General features: G+C 39.2%; 1 long non-coding RNA gene across 2 annotated transcripts; it reads left to right on the top strand.

Annotated features, from left to right (window-relative positions):
- Positions 1–283: 283 nt before the first annotated feature.
- Positions 284–7,307, top strand: LOC133625332 (uncharacterized). 2 transcript variants are annotated; one of them, XR_009818651.1, is made up of 2 exons: positions 284–484; positions 1,967–7,307. It is a non-coding gene; the product is annotated as an uncharacterized LOC133625332 (long non-coding RNA). The 2 variants fall into 2 exon arrangements; XR_009818652.1 differs by having other exon boundaries at positions 1,954–7,307.
- Positions 7,308–17,058: the final 9,751 nt, after the last annotated feature.

Raw genomic sequence — 17,058 nt, 5'->3', positions numbered from 1 at the left:
CCCCTCCCCCGGTTCGCTCTCCCTGTCTCCCTGCCCCCCTCTTCCTGCCCCGCACTGCCCCGCACTGCCCCGCACTGCCCCGCACTGCCCCGCACTGCCCCGCATTGCGCACCTGCGGGCGCCGGGCGCTGCGCGGGGCGCCGCCGAGCGCCATGACCTTGGGGAGGTGGCAGGAGCCGGTGCCGGGCGGGCGACGGGTGCCCAAGTGTGTGTGTGAGCGTTGTGCGTGTGCAGGGAGCGGCGCCGCGGTCCCCTGCTGCTCTCTGCCGGGGGTGGAGGGAAGGGCTCGGCGGACAGGGCAGATCTGTCGGGAGGGAGCGGCGGGGGCGGGGGGGCTGCATCCTGCCGCGCTAGGAGCGGTTCGTCATACGTGCCGGCGTTTGAAAGGGATTAACGTGGATTTGGGGGCGGCGATCGGCGCTCTTAGCCGGGGAGAGCTGTGGTCACGCTGCAGGAAAACGAGGACGTCATTGCTTATGACTTGGTATTTTTTTCTCACCGCTTTTCGGAGAAGCCAGGGGGTAGAGCTGTGCTTATGTTCACTTCTTAGTTTTTAGGAAATACATGGTTATTGCGAGAGTGATTCGACTACCACTCCTGAGGATAGACTTGCGATGATAGAATTGAGCAACACATATTTTAGATGTTTTTATATTGCTCAACACTCCGGTGTGTTATCGCAGGACAGGAGGGATCAGACTTTCGCAAACGGCTGAATTAAGTCGTGTGCCGTCTCCCCTCGTCCCTGCGCTGCAGCCGGGCACTATCTCCACGAGCAACTCCTACCCAAGGGAGTTTGCAGATGATCCTTTTTTTTGAAGGCTTTTCTGTCTTCTCTTGCTCCGAGCAATATTTTGGTGTGGGAATGGCACTATAGCTGCAATCTCATTTTCTTATTAAGACAGTTTCTTCCAATATGGGTTTAATTTTATTTGTTAATATTCATCCACGAGTCCCAAATTCTGTAGTCAGGGAGGTCATTGTAAATCTGGAATAACACCTCCAGAATGATTTCCATCTTTTACATCCAGCACGGTAAAATATGTGTAATTTGGTTTTATTTGTTAACGGGAAGGAGAAAAATCTATGTGTATGATGTGGTTGCTGTTGCTAATGGGAAGGGGAACTGGTTGGGAAACTGCTTAGAAAAAAAGACATTTCTCAGATGCCTTCCAATATAAGCAGAGAATACTTAAAGCATGTTACTGATTAACACAGTGTGTGTTCTCTCACATTTGCATGCTTCTACTCAAGATGGTTTAGCGACCACCAAATGGAAATGTGAAGGCAAAACTGTATACACAGAAGTTATTTAGAAGCATCTGTGGTGTACGTGATGTAGAACAGTAAATGGAAATGCACATTACAAATGTATTAGGAATTCCTTGATTGCTCATTATGATACTTCCCAGCAATCACTTTTAAATCTGCCAGTTGAGTTGTCCAAATGTACTGACAGTCTCTCATAAACACACACATAATACAAATCCATATAGATAAGAATCCTTGAAGAGTAAAGCAGAAGACATCCCTTTGTGTTGTAGGAAGGAATAATATTCCTGTCTGCCTTCCAGTAAGATGAAAGTCTTCCTTCCGTTTACTCTTCCTGTAAAAAAAATCAATTCGGCCTGATTCCTCTGTACTCTCATATGTTAAGTTTCCACTGACATGAAGGGGAGTTCCAGACAAAGGACAGGTTCAGGCTTAAGCTCCACACAATGTTTGGCATGATAGGCTTCCTAAAAGATCTACTTAGGGTTCTTACCAAGGAAATTAAGTCAGTCAGCAGCATCACCAAGGAACTGGGATTTTAATGACATGAAGCTTCATTTTATCACATGATTTCTAGCAGTAGGTTTGTGGTACATGCTAAGCACACACAGACATACACCCACAAATAGAAGATCTATTGTCCCTAAAATCAAATACCCATTTTCTCTGATCATTCAGCAGTTTGTATTTGCAGGCTTGACCCCATGTGAAGAAGCTGTTCTTGAGAGCCTGGCATTGATTTGGGGTCATCAAGTCCAGCCTCCCTCTTTTTCGTCTCCTGCCTGCATCAGACTCCTCTGATTTGTGACTCCAGTTTTATGGCCTCAAAGAAAACCATAAGCTAGCCTTGAGAAGAAGTTGCATACTGGAAATGGGACATCATACCCTTCAGCACAGTACCTGCACTAGCTGAAGCATCTGTAATCTCATGGAAGTCCACACTATGCTTCATAAACATGCCCCTCTCTGACATGGTTCTGCTGAAATTGGTGGAGTGACGCATACCAGTAAGGTCTGTCTGCACATACAGAATGTGTAGGAGCAGTTCCTAACGCAAATGTTCACGAATCCTGTGGTGAAAGAAGCATTATAAATATATTTCAAGCAATACAAATACAGGGAACAGATTTGATAATTGCTGTGGCCATTTGATTACTCATGACTGACATTTTGAGTAGAAAAGATGCCAGTATAATCTTGTCTCTCATTTCTGTCATTACTGGTGCCGTATACTGTGAAGGTTTTGAGAAACTCATAAAACCAGATACTTCTTTTCATCTCTGTTTCTTAGTGATGATGCTTTTGAATCATGTTGGTAAATACAAATAGAAGCAGCATCAATAGTTTTGATAAATGCAAGCTGTTCACTCAAATGCCTCCATACCATTTATGGTACTCATTCCTGGGCAAAGGACAGTGCAAAGCCTAAAGATCTCTTAGGCCCCTTTTGAATCCTGCTCTGAAACTTACGTGTCACAGCACACTTGTTGACTCCATGGACAGGAAGGAAAGCATCTTTTTTGTGTATGTTTTATGGAGTTTCATTAAATATATTTTAGTTATCATTATTACAGTGTGTGAAGCACTGCAAGTGTCAGTACAGATGAAAAAATGGCACAGATCCTCCTTCCATATTAAAGGGTTTTCTCCTTGGTAGTCAATTGCCAACTACCGGCTGTAGTAGTAGAATGGCTGCAGGAACCGTGACACACCAAACATGCTTCAACCTGCAAGACATTTTCAGCAGAAGTACATACAATGATCATGGGATAAACCCACCTTCTAATTTCCGTGTTAGTTTTTCAACTCTGAAAGTCTATTTGAAGTAATTTTTTTACATTTTCAGCCATGTTTCTGTTCAGTGCTGAGCAAGATTTGGCAGCACCCTGCATCATTCTAATTCATTCTAGCTATTCTGTGAAAGTTAAATGCAATTATGAAAATAAAAATGATTTTTGATCCTTCAGTGAGGTCAGGTTAGAGCCCTTCCTTGTATTACAAAAATGATGCTTTACTACTAATTTCTAATGAGAGAATAATACAAGTATCAGCAATGCAAGCTTCACAACACATCAGTGCAGCAGCAAGAAAAAGCCTGCCTGCCTCTGCTGACTTCTGGATATTGTTTATCCAATTTTCTTTGATACACATTTTGATAACACTTTGAAATATACCATACTTAAATAATGTGGTATGTAAAAATGGACAAGCTGGGCTCCACAAATAAGCTCCGTTTCCAGACTAAAGCTGTTTGTCATGATTCAGTGAAATTATGATAAAGCCTTATGCAGTGTAAATCTTATGTCAACCAGGGCATTTTAGTCTTTGTTTTAAGTTAAGTTCTGCAACTTTAGGGAAAAGATCATGTACAGACCATCTTATTCCAGACTAATGTATTGGCTCACCAGCTGTATTCTATGATGTTTTGAGCTGCCTCACAACCTGGCCTTTACTTTCTGATCTTTACAACTCCATTTGCTATTTCCCTCTTTAAGTACTAGTGTGCCTGCTTCTTTACACATGAATATGTCACTGGTCATCATCCCAACTTCTTGCCTGTCAACCTTTTGCAAATATGCCTCGTTAGTCTTGCAAAATATTTTCTTGTGACTTCTGCAGTTGGTAGTCTGTTACCAGGATGCGCATAAGCATATTGCAAGGCAATGGCAGCAGCTCACCAGCATGACTCAGTACAATGCTGCACAGGCAAAGGATTTAAAAGTGGTTTATAAACAAAGCAAAACCATCAGCCTCCATCTGGTCACGAAGCAAGTCACTTCCTGTTCCTCCGAGTACAAAATCTTGGCAGGAGATGCCAGCACTGTTTGGAACATACAGGAGACAATCTACATGGTCATTCTAAAGTTCCTCCCCACCAAGGTCATCACGTTAGAGATTCTCCTTTAAAAAGATCCCATCAGCCAAAAAGTTCTTGCTTCCAAGATCCTCAGTGAGCTCACCTGGCCCAGAGAAGAGCGAGCCTTGGCTCAGACAGAGAGAATGAGGCTTCTGTCAGCAACTGATGCAACTGAGAATCCCAGACTTGCACAGCTTTTCTCTAGACCCAGAATAACTATCCACAAGGTTTAAGTGCCTCAGCAGTACTATATCCTGGATCATACTCTGCATATGATCATCTTAGTTTTATTTTTTTGTCAGCTTTTTTTTATGCTCCTTGTGTTCCTGAAATAATAGGTAATGGCTATTCAACATGTGAACAATACTGGATGCGTCCCAGTCCGAATATCACAATGTGGAAACTTCTCCGAATTTATGGGGTGAGCTGGTCCTGCACAGGACTGTGAGCTGTGTGCTGTGCAGCTGGCTTAGGGGGAAAATCTGTTACGTGGAAATAATGAACCATGTTGAGTGGCTTTTTGCATGCAATTATATCAAACTGATACCTCCAGACTCCTACTTTAATGCTTGCTTGTTCAAAATAAACCTGCTCACAATCCTAAATTACATACATTGCCCAGGATTGGGAAAATATGCTTAAACTGAACGGAATCTAGAAGAGAACCTAATTGCAAGGGAGGATTTAGAGACATCTAAGTAAAAAAATGTCATTAGATTATTATCTCTATACTGAACCCCGTAACCATGGACTTTTCAATTGACATTTGGACCAAAAAGTTATACCTTGGTAGAATATAAAACCTTTTTATTGTACTGGTACGCTGACTAAGTGTTGATCCTGATGAAAATGAGCAGTCAGAAATAGTTGAAGTAGCACTTAAGTGTTCCTATAGCTGAAATATTTGGTGAGTCCAACTCTAGATTAAGTGCAGTGTGAGTTAAAAAGGAATTCTCAAAAGACAGAACCAAAAGTTCTCAAGTAAACTTTTGTCTCTTTGCAGCAACAAAGGCAAAGATGGGTAATCAGTTTATGAAACAGAACAACAGACAAGAGAAACAAAAAGGAGTACCTGGGAAGAAATTCTAAGAGATAGCTGTGGAAAAAGGATCTAACCTTACCTCTAATTACAGCTGAAAGAAATAATAGAAAATATGTTTTGTAAGAAAATTTAGTATTTATCTTCATATCAATTATTATACAAATGTTCACATACTTCAGTAATTTTGTGTAAGTGAATAATTCCGTTGGGTTCTCTGATGAGTTTATTAGTGCCATCTACCCTGCTAAATCTAAATCAACTAAATCACTTGCACTTAAAAAACTAAAAACCGTGAAGCAACAGCGTATCCCTTTTACCTTCATTGATGGTAAAAGTGCAAACCATAGGAAGAGATGAGATTTGAAGTTCTGTGACAACTTTTTACTTGTATTTCACATTTTTAAAAAAAACACACCACGAGGGTATTCTGTTTTTGTTGTTACAGACCATGGCATACTCTGCTTTTGGTTTCTGGGTGTGTAAAATAAAGACACTGAAAATGACATTCAACTATATACTCTTGTAATGGGCACACTGAAGTAGACTTTACAGTAGCTCCCACACTAAGCTTTTAATTTGAACACAGGAATGTTGCCTCTCAAGGCAAGAAAGAATGGTGACATTCTTCTCATCTGCTCTTTGAAAGAACTTTCTTCCACAGTTATAAACACTGTCACGAAAATGCCCATGGATTGGGAAAAAGGTACTGGGTACGCAAAGGGCTTAAGACTGCTGAGTGTAGAGCAGTGACTAAGGAAAGAGGAGCTCATAGGAGCTCTGCGAGTTGCCCACAGGATAGGAGTTACGACGGAAAGCCATAGCATTCAGAAATAACTCGTGCTTGCACAGAGATGGATGGTGGCTGATGGTGGCCAATGACCTCACTGTGCAAAACTGCCAAGTGTCATGTCACAGGGTAATAAATATGCTATTGATTTTGTTGATTTCTCTTGCTAAAGTTTCACCTCCAAATGAGCAGGCAATTGTAGAGCAAAACCAATTAATAACAACAGACCTTCACCTAGCTTTATCCAAAACCTGTTCACAAGAATCTGTGATTTTTTTTTTTGCCATTGATGAGTGTAAACAAGAATGATGGATACAAACCCTGGCCTTCGATCCAAAGCCTACAGCCGAGGCCTCTAATTCTAATGAAAAATTGTGAATTGGACTGGGCAGTCTTATTAGCTGTGTGAATCTATCACTGAATTGGATGCAGTTTCAAAGTAATAATGAAACCTGCCAAGGTTTGCAAACACTTAATGAAATAGCCACATAATGCATACCACTTTCTTATTTGCTGGGAAACAATTAAGCTTTGTTTTGACAAAATGGTTGTTGATTTGTTTATATTTGTCTAGAAGTAATGTAAAGTTGTGCTCAGAAATCTATTTTGCTATATATTTTTGTGTCAAGCTGCTGCTAAATGTCAGTTTCTGCATGCCCAAGAAATTGCCTGATGGGCCAATTTACTGGCAAAGGACTTAGGGTTAAGTATAAGTCTGGATTGTAACAGGAACTAAACCTCAAGCTTGTATCTCAGAAATAATCTTTCTGTCTCTATACTATTACCTGCCTACACATTCTCTTCTACATGGGTAAAAAATTAACAGTGTTATCCTACTTACGTCAGCATTATATTAGATGTCTTAGTGATAAGGAAACAACCTAGTGACTTCAGAAAAAATGTTTTGTAACTTTCCCTTTACATTCTAATTCTATTATATTTATGTATATTATAACAGTAAATATTCTTATATTTATGATTTTTGGACTTTAAACCAACAGGAAGTACACATGTCTTCATAGGCCGATTTTGTTTATGATTCTTCTTATCAACTTAATATTCCTTTATCTCATTCCAGAAGTGTGTGAGATGCCCCCCACCACCCTTGAGATTGTTGTATGATTCCAATGTTGGGCTTTTAAAACTGTTTCGGGAGGGGAGAGCTACACTACATTCAGCAGTGATGAGTAGTGACTTCATTCACAAGAAATGAAAATAAACTCACCTGCTTAATTTTTAGCTCTACTTTTTTGTTAAGAAATTTCAGTATCTGGCAATGGAAAAATTGGTATTGGAAATTCTGGCAGCAAAGTATTGTTTATTTAAAAATAAAAATCTGTCCACTGAAATTGGAAAACTCATTATGGGAACTGTGTATGGTTAAGGCTTTGTATTTACTCAACCAATGTTTAAGCCTAAATTGGTGGTTTTAAATAGCTTAGTATAACAGCTGCTGTCCATTTTACAAAATTCAAATCAGTTCAGCATTTATACTGACATGGGGAATCAAATTATGCTGTAAGACCAGGCTCACAGGTCTAGCTAAACTGCTTTCATCATATATTGTGAAAAAATAAAGCAAAGTTTCTTTCATAACAGTTTTCTGAATTCTGACCTACGAGGCTGCAGATAGCTTCCTCACCCATTGACACTAAGTTCCAGGATGACTATTTTAGGTATAACATCTCTCAGTTTAAATTGGGGATGATGACCCCAGAAGGTCCTTTGCAGATTAGGGGCTGAGGTGGTGTGAAAAAGAAAAGCATTTTGAACCTGGCTGAACCAGTTTTCTATCATTTCTCTAACAGCTGTCAGGAAGTTACTGAAAAATTCAGCTCCTTTGAGTGATTAATGTCATTGGTTAAACCAAGCACATTTAAGGCTTTGTTTTGAAATATATATGTCTGCCCTCTACTCTATTCCTTTCTGTGAAAAATGTATGTGCTGTTCCATCCTAGAGACCAGTGACACAGATTTCATATGATATCTTTTATACTTGCTTAGGATAAAAATCACTGTGCGGTTCCATTTTAAACAGCCAGGCTAATTAAGGATATTAGTGTCACCCTGCAACACTCCCTGCAAATGATTAGAACACACTAGTGACATGTTATCTTTGCCACAGCTTTTCTGTGGAAAATATGGTTTTAGATAAAGTGAAGTTGGCTACGTGCTGCTATCAAAGGAAAATGGTAATTATCTCCAGAAACAAGATGTGGTGACAACATTTTCAAACAGCATGGGAAAATGTAGAAAAAAAAAGCCCAGATTGCTCATGATTTTTCAAGTTCTTAGCATTTGAAGACATTTACTTTAGGTATGTGGGTTAACACCCATTAAAAATAATTGAGAGAATCATGTTAGAAGCTCATCAGAGTTTCAGACACTCTACAAAGTCAGGGACAAAACTGCTGCTACAAAGTTCCTTTTGTTCTTCATATCTGTACAAGCCATGCATTTTTATTTTTCAGAATAAATGAAAAATGGAGGAAAATTAAGAATTACTTCAAAATCAGCCTGTTTTAAAGCCAGAGGAAGACCTTATCTGTAGGCGAAATTTAAGGATTTGATCTTCAAGAACAAATTCAGAGTAGAGGTTTTGAATTTGTACTGATCTGAACTAATGAAAATTTGAAATTATAATGTTACCTGAATAGTTTTAATTTATCATGTTTTGATTTGGGACGTATCTCACAAAATGGACTTTTCAATTCAGAAATCGAAGTTCCATAATGTAGCTACTCTGTTCATATTTCATCATTTTTAATTACATTTCTCAGATGCTATGAAAATTTTTATTGAGTAAGCATAGCATTACTCAGTCTCCTTAAGGATTCTGATCAGATTAGTATTCTCCCAGGACTGATATACCACACAAAATTGGTTTGATTATGCAAAGCATTGTAAAAAGCCTTTCAAAATGTACAAATAACTTTATGCTGCATACAAATTGTCTGCTGTTACAGATCCAACTGTAAATAAATGGCGAGCAACTAACATCTAGTGTATATGAAAACATTAGATAAAGTATGTTTGCCTTTAAATTCTAAGTATCTTTTTATATCAGACTGGCATCAGACTATAAACTCTTTCCCACCACCTGCTTTGACCTGAACATTCTTGAAAGAATGGAACTCAGATGGAATCCAGACCATAGGAATTAATCACATCTCACTGACAGAGTTCAGAGGAGAAATAGTCCTGATCCCCTGATTGCCTGGAACTGGATTACTAGCACTGAGAACAGCTGTACCTTCATCTTCTTGGTCTTGTTGCTTATAAAAGCCGATTTCCACATTTCACTCCATTGTTGAGAATATGATTTTCGGTAATCACGATTTTGTCTGTCAGCAATTCACTGGGAAACAGGCTTGTCTGACCAGTTAAACTGTGTGTGTGGCTTTGTCAGAATGTGCAGCTGACATTTTTAAAAATAAGTTTAACATGTGAATTGTTGATTACAGAAATGGTCACAAAGCCTATATAGTAAGTTTCCAGCAGTGCAGACACTTATCACGGTGGTGCATTGACCCAGAAGAGGGTCCACGATAGTGCTGTATAAGCTATGATAGCTCTTTTAGTGGCAGTGATGTGTTACAATTGCCAGTGCTGGGGAGAAATCCTGTAGAAAGGGATGAAGACAGAAGGGTGGTAAAGTGAGAATAAAGCTATGAAAAGCTACCCTAGAATATGCTGCAATGAAATTAAGAAAAAGACAATAGCAACTTTTTACGATGGGAAAGAACTAAAAATGGCTTGTTTTTCTAGAAGTCATCACATGCTATACCTGCTGAATTCGTCCTTGCTGTGGTCAAAAACAAGCATTATGGCAGTCAATTAGAGCTGACACTTGAAATTTCTACACACAGAGGAGAAAAATCATGAAACTGCCTTCCAGAATGCAAAGTAACACTGAAGGACAACTGGCATAACTGCTGCATTGAACAAAAACAGCTAGTGAAGTTGACTGTTCAAAGTCATACAGGCTATGCTTTGCTTGAAGAAACTGCTCAGGTCAGGCTTGTCATTTAGCCCAGGGATGGTTTTACAGTATGAATTGGAAGCTGAATCCAAGCTGAATTGCTGGCAGTGACAAGGCCAGTCAGCTTCTGTTTGAAAACTAAAGAGCTCCAGCAGGTCAAGGGAGGTTCTTCTCCCACTCTATTCTACCCTGGTGAGGCATCATCTGGAGTACTGTGACCAGTTCTGGGCTCCTCAGCTCAAGAGGGACAGGGAAGTGCTGGAGAGAGTCCAGCACAGGGCCACCAAGATCATCAGGGGACTGGAACATCTTTCATACGAGGAAAGACTGCAGGAACTGGGGCTGTTTAGTCTGGAGAAGAGGAGACTGAGGGTCGATCTTATTAACATTTACAAATATCTAAAGGGTGAGTGTCAGGAGGTTGGGACATCCATTTTTTCTATAGTAGATAGTAACAGGACAAGTGGTAATGGGATGAAGCTGGAACACAAAAAGTTCCACTTAAACATAAGAAAAAACTATTTCACTGTGAAAGTGACGGAGCAGTGGAACAGGCTGCCCAGAGGGATTGTGGAGTCTCCTTCCTTGGAGGTCTTCAAGACCCGCCTGGACATGTTCCTATGCGACCTGATTGATCTAGGTGAACCTGCTTCTGCAGGGAGGTTGGACTAGATGATCTCTACAGGTCCTTTCCAACCCCTACCATTCTATGATTCTATGATTCTAACTCCTCAGATTGTGTTATCTTTGTTGGACATACCTGCTGACAGACTGGATTAAAGTCCATTTGTCAGTGAATTCAGATCAACTTGTATGAGATGAAAGATCTCTGTAGTAGAGTACCAGTGTTACTGTATTCATATGCTGCCAATACTTATTTTAAGAAATCAAAAGCAATTTTCAGGCAAACAAAGGGAAAATTTCCATACCTTTTATCACTATACAAAAGGAGGAAAAGGAAGAAGTAAAACCTAGACTTGTACATAGGTGCCATGAACTTATTAAAACATCTGATGCAATCAGAAACCCAGACTCTGAAGATTCTTGGAAAACTTCTCTTGTCCAAGAGTAGCTATTAATTTTGAGACCTCTCCATGATGAGATGCAAGCACTTTGTTGCTATAAGAAACATCAAAAGAGGATGCACCTTGGCATGTGTCCTACTTAGGACATAATGCAACTCAGATAAAAAGTGTACCCCTCTTTTTGTATCCATCAATGGAACTGAATTTTAGGTCATTACTGGGTTGATTTAATTTCAAGCTCTTGAATGACAATGTTATTACAGGCACACAGGTAATCTCCTGCAAAAGGAAAGAACCATCATTTCTGGAAAACTCTCACAGTGAATGTGTGGTCAACACAGGATCAAGCTCTCTACCAGACTAAAGCTGTACCAAGCTGTTGTACCTGCCTCTCTGACAGACAACTATGAAGCCTCACTATTTAACAGAAGATAACCTTTTCCATGACCATCACAGGCTAATTTGTAAGGTGATATACAAGCTGATCTATGATTAAGTCTTGCAGCATACTGACTGCATTATCATCAAGACATTATTGATAGTAGTTTCACAATGATAGGCAAAACACAACACTTTTTGACATTTGGAGAACTAAGCAGCTCTTGTTAGGAAAAGGAAGAATGTGAAAAGACGACCTGTAGTTGATAAGAAGGGGCTCCGAGAATTTGTGAGCCACAACACAAAACTTACTTTGACTGGTCATGACACACGTACTAGATCCTTTGAAAAGCTCAGGGAAGGAAGAATTCTGGGGATGTTTCACATATGACAGCAACTTCTTAGTGTGGATAGGGCCAGGCTGAGCTTGCTGTATGCACACCAAGTGCTAGTGTGACTAGCTGGATTCATCAGCTTGTACTAGCTTACTTCTTCCCACAGCTATTGTCAGTCAAATGACACACTCCTCTAGCATGGAAGCTGTGTTTGAATTGCTTGCAGGTTACAAGGAACCAAAGTATAGCCATCTCTGTCCCAAAAGATACATATGACTAGGTGCAGTTAGCATCAATTCATATCAGTTATCTGCTGCACAGAGTAATGCAGACTGGGATGAGGCAAAAGCCCCTCTGAGCAGGAACAGCTTGTTTTTGGACTGTAAAGCAGACAGTAGCATCAATAGCATCATAACACCACTGCAAGTTGGGCAATACAGGATGTTAACGTGTATAGACATGCGCAGTTATTTGTGCACTCATTGACTGTGTTAACTTGCCCTCTCTGCTTCAGGATTATTCTTTATAAGTGATGTACAATAACAACAGCCTGATATTACCCCACAATAAGGTTGTTGTTAAAGTATTCCAGAGTCAAGAAGCTACTAATAAACTGAAAGACACTCTGGACAGTAGCTAAATGGTCCTTCACTAATAAATTACTATTTTGTCAAATTGCATGATTTGCCTGGTTACAGTAACACTCAGTGGCAGAATCAGATGTAAACAAACAGTGGACTGTCTTTATCATTACTTGTACAGGAATCTGTAATTGTGCTTACCAAAGATTTGCAATTGTGCTAAGGTCAGAATCCATGGATTTTTAAAATTTAAATATGTCTATTATATAATGAAAATACGCTCTATACTGTATTAAAAGCAAAATCATACAGTGATATTTCAAAGCCTGAAGAGTCTTATACATAAGGTGTTTTAAGACTACCTCTTAAAATAATTTTATCAGAATAAACCTAAATTTAAAGGAGGCTTAATACAACAGTTTCTGAACTTTCTGCTTGAACATGGTTTTATGCATTATGGGTATAGTTTTTAGCAAGAAACCAAACTACTAACTGAAAATTATTTGGTTTGATGATAACCAAACTGAATTTTCTCTGAAAGAATTACCCATCTTCTTTCCAGGAAAATAACCAACATAACTCTTAAATCTCTCCCACCTCTGTTTTTGACTCTACACAGGAATGAAGTAGTGGCTGTGGATACCTATGAATTAGGTATCTGGGATATTCATATCTTGGTCTTTGTTAAAATTATAGGCACTGAATGTTGTTAGCACTTGAAAAGTAGATTTTATTCAATGGCTTGAGAATAGGCTTTTTACATAACTTTGTGTCTTCTTGCTTGTCAGAGTTAGGAAAAGTGAATGTAATGTACCTTGCCAGCCTTAGGTTTGGTCAGAACTGTGACAGAACTCAGGAAAGGAATTCATATTATCAAAGTCTGTCTGCTCTACCCGTTCTGCAGCCTGTGTATTCACACTTCCAGCCTATCTAAATGCTAAGCTGTTATTTACCCACCATTACATACCAGGAAGAGTTTATATAGTGGCAGAAGCACAAGACTGCAATGATCTAATTAAAAGGAATATTTTTTCCTTAAGAAGACAGATAAGAGATGACAGGGTACCCTTTAGTGTTACTAAAATGTTTAAATAAACTTGACTGTGTGAGATTTGGCTCTGAAACAAACTAAATACTTTGTTTCATTACAAGGCATGTAATAGCTTGTAGAGGTGATATTTATGTGAGACATCTTCTATTTAATGTGAAAATTTATACAGGGAATGAGCAAGTCTTAGCTTAAGTGTCCTTAACGGTATAAAAGTCAGGATGATTAAGGTAATAGCACAAACAAAGCATAGAACATTTATTACCTTTTCTCCTAACTGGTTCCTACTTCATTTTCCAGGGTCTATGAACTATCAGGTTTCTCAGACACATACTGGTATTAGTATTTCACATTTTCTATGAGGATTGTCCTTCTATCCATGTTTCTTCTACTAACAGACTACAGTTACTCCAGTAAACACTATTTCCTCCCCCCCCCCAAAGTATCCACATTTCTTGTGAAGCATCTCAGTCTCTGTTTTGGTTCCACTCTTGATTCAATCTAGAAGGGCCTGTTTTGGAACAGACGTCTTCCTGTCTCCAAATTCTACACTACATTGTTATGTGTCTCCCTTAAGACTGCCTCTCTTGCCTTTATTACTTTGGCTCCCTTTCCATGGCTAATTCATCCAAATCATACAACCCTTTTGTCTTTTTTGCTGCAAACATTCGGCAAATCTTTTTGCTCTGTTCTTCACTGTGATTTGATGAATTGCTATTAATATCAGTTCATGCCCTGTTTTTCAAACATTTTGGCTTGGGTTTTGATCTTCCTGGCTGTTTCCTAGAGAGGGCTGTTAGGACTAAATGTGCATTTCTACTTCATTTCTCCCTTACATTTTCCATAGTTCACATGCAGCTTTCAAATCTTCTGAGAGAACATCTAAACTCTCAAAAAAAAAAGACTACATTGCAAGCACTTTTTGCGTTAAGTGACATCTCTACTCCATTGATATGACTAAGATTTCAAAGCTTTTATATGTCTACAATGAAAGCAGCCCGAGTTAGTAGATTTACCTTACAGGATAATAAGATCTGAAACAGCAAAATAATCTTATGAGAATATATCTGAGTTAGAAAACTAAAACCCGCCTCTTTTTTTCCCCTATAATTTCTCAGGTTAAATGTAACAGAGGGAGGAGTAACCAGGATCAGGCAGACTGTTTACATTTCTGTATTTTCCAGGCTTCATACAGACTAGCTATTAATTTCTCCTAACAATCCTCTGTTTTCTGAAAGCTGTGTAGCCATACCATAGTGGTGGTTAATCTTCACGTTCCTCAAAGACTTCAAACATTAATTCTGTTAAATCAAGGAAGACTCCTTATCTAAAACTTACTGACAGTGGAAGTATACTAGATTTCTAGGAGGTAGACGGAAAGAATAGCCCTGGAAGAATGACATTAAGCAGAAGCTCCAGGGATCATTGTGCCACAACCATTGCCAGATGCAGTTGAGTATCTACAGGTTGCTTCATCAGTGACATTAGCAGATCAACATGCAGCAGAGTGAAGCTAAGGACATCAGTCAAATGTTTGTCTCTTACACACATCCTGACCCCTTCTAAACTTTTCCAAAAGGTCCTTTCCAGTGCATGGTGCACAAAACTCTCCCACTGTCACTCTCTGGAGAGCTGGATTTCCAAGGGAATATTTCTGAACAGCAGACTACAATCATGTCAGACCTGAGTACATCTAACCAGGCATCCTGGTTTAGACCCCTCTCGGAACAAAGGACCACAATCAGCCATAAGTACCAAGGGCCTTTGGAACTCCCTAAGGTCAGGAAGGGCTCACTTCCCACTTACAGTCTCAGGCAAAACAGACAAGACTACTTAACTTGGGGAAGAAAACAAAAATTAATTTAATCCACCACCAACTGAAAACATAAAAGCCAAAAACATAACAAACAGAAAACACCACAAACAGAAAACACAAGAATGATACAGTGATGAAGAGCACAACCAGCCCCAATGAGTTTTTTTTCCAACGTTCTGCTCCAAAATGGACATCTTAAAATTTTTTGTAGGACTGAAATTAGAGATGATCTGGGAAAGGAAGAACTACAGGACTGTGAAAGCTCCATAAGCTTTAGTGTTGATGGAACCAAGCTTTCTATTTTCAAAAAATGTTGTCTGTTATTTCTGTACAAAACTTTTTGACACGAAAGGGGTGACAGCATAGTTAATGGCTATTTTCATGAAGGTTATTGTTTCCAACTCGGAACACTTTTAACTAAGAGGAAAAGATGGGTAAGTACTTTCCTAGAGTTCTTTTCCTTTCCTTACCCTGCTGATCCCATCCCTGCTAAGATACATGCTTTCCTACCAGAAAGTGAAAATGAAAAAAATATCAGCATCCCAAGGCCTTCCTGCATTACAGTACTCCTGTATTGTACTACCACTGTTGCAATCTTGAATAAATTAGCACTTTGTAGGTGAGGGCGATCATTTCTAAAACCAGTGAGAGCTAGCAAGTGAAGAAAAACAAAGACCACAACATATAAGTCTGTTTAATGTGTCACAGTTTTCAGTCCTACAGTTATCAGGCATCACTTGCTATCTTGGATTGCATAGAAAATGTCCATGAAGACAGGATGAGCTGATAGTTTTGACACAGTGGTTCCAAACTCATAAATTATCATGGTTGAAATGCTCCTTGTGACCCAGTCTTATGCAATCTGTGTACTTCAGTCTACAGGTTTCACTCCTGGTTCGTTTTTGCAGATCCAGGCCCTATGGCTTTTCAGCAGTTAAGACCATACAGACCATACAGACATTACTGCATATTGCAAAGTGCAGGATTTGGATGCCCGTGGGGTTGCTGGGTAACAAAAAAATTCCAAGCATTTGGAGAAGGGAGGTACAAACAGCAAAAAAGGGGAAAGAGGAAAAAAAAAAAAAGAGCTCAAGTGCTGTGTTATATAAGGTGTGTTTATCAGAGGCAAAAAGAACCCCAAGATGGGCTCTGCAGACAGGCAACAAGTTACTACTATCATATAACTGCTATTAGGCAGGCTGCCTGCAAGCCTTTGTCAAACCTCAGTTTAGCAAGCTTAGGGTTAATTGTTTCACAGTTGAAATTATGAGTATGTCCTGGTCTGCTTGTATTTCACTGCTTACTCTTGCTACATTTATTTGCTTAATATTGTTTATTTTCTTGTACAGCCTTAAGCTTACAAGGAAATAAATATTGATACCTAAAGAGTTTCATTAATATTTAAGGAAACATCCTGTACCTTGGAATATAATAGAAGTACTTTAATCACACAAAGTGTGGAAGAGAACGCAACACAAATTGAGGTTAACAGAAAAAAAACAACCAATATGCCAATACTAAAAACAAGTATTTTTCCCATAAAATGCAGAGACAGTGCAAAGATTGCAAAGACATACCTGGTTACAGCAGCTCCATTTTCTAGGCTTCCTACGTCACTTGAAAAATAAGCAACGTGCAGATAAAATAGCAGATAACCAATGTCATTACAAACATACATGTATTTACATTCAAACATTCACAGTCTTCACCTTGTGGTGACACCTCTTACATTCCATGTCTCTCTCTCTTGACATTTAACAAGTATTGAATAGTATAGGCTATCTTGGGTGCACTCTCAAAAACTATTAGTATACAGACCATATCAAATCAGATAACCCAACAACAATATAGCATAGTTTCTCTTCTCATAAACAAGAAAAGGAGAAACAGTGAGAATGAGCTCACTGAGGATCAAAACCACCGATTTAGGGGAGG

This window comes from Colius striatus, chromosome 4, assembly GCF_028858725.1.
Source record: "Colius striatus isolate bColStr4 chromosome 4, bColStr4.1.hap1, whole genome shotgun sequence".
In the NCBI taxonomy this organism is placed as follows: Eukaryota; Metazoa; Chordata; class Aves; order Coliiformes; family Coliidae; genus Colius; species Colius striatus.
The sequence above is the reverse complement of the archived record's forward strand: the minus strand, read 5'-3'. Positions and strand labels throughout refer to the sequence as shown.